Source organism: Penaeus monodon, chromosome 20, assembly GCF_015228065.2.
Source record: "Penaeus monodon isolate SGIC_2016 chromosome 20, NSTDA_Pmon_1, whole genome shotgun sequence".
NCBI lineage: Eukaryota > Metazoa > Arthropoda > Malacostraca > Decapoda > Penaeidae > Penaeus > Penaeus monodon.
Window position 1 is genome coordinate 18327568 of NC_051405.1, and position 481 is coordinate 18328048.

The 481-nt window shown below is 43.7% G+C and overlaps 1 protein-coding gene across 1 annotated transcript in view; it reads right to left on the minus strand.

Annotated features, from left to right (window-relative positions):
• Positions 1 to 481, minus strand: part of LOC119585673 (cell division cycle protein 16 homolog) — a gene marked incomplete in the record, with an annotated part of 8144 nt that overhangs the window by 7242 nt on the left and 421 nt on the right.

Genomic DNA, 481 nt, shown 5'->3' on the forward strand with positions numbered 1-481 from the left:
TTATACACTCCTGGAGGTAATGGCTTAATAATAAGCATTTCATAATCACAAGTGCTGCTGTTCGTGCACGTGTGAGAAACGTTAGTTAATGATCTACTGCAGGGAAGTGGAAGAAAAACATCTTCCACACATTCACAGCAGGATAGAGCCTAGGTCCGATCACAAAAAAAGGTTACACACTAACCAGTAAGATGAATAGGTATATCCTCTCGTGTAAAATTGAGGGTACAGCCCCCTGCATAAGCTAAACCACTGAAACAGACAGCTAGTAAATACCACCAGAGTGTGTACCTCAGGAGGGCATGACAACATTTCTGTGGGAGGCGGTAATGGAACTACACAATATGTTTCCCTTCATATTATACCTCCCCACCCCCCCATTTCCATCATACCCTTCATATCCTCTCTTAGTATCACGGCCACGTTTGTGGGGTACAGGAGGTTTCCACACCACATTTACCATACACATAAAGAGTACTGG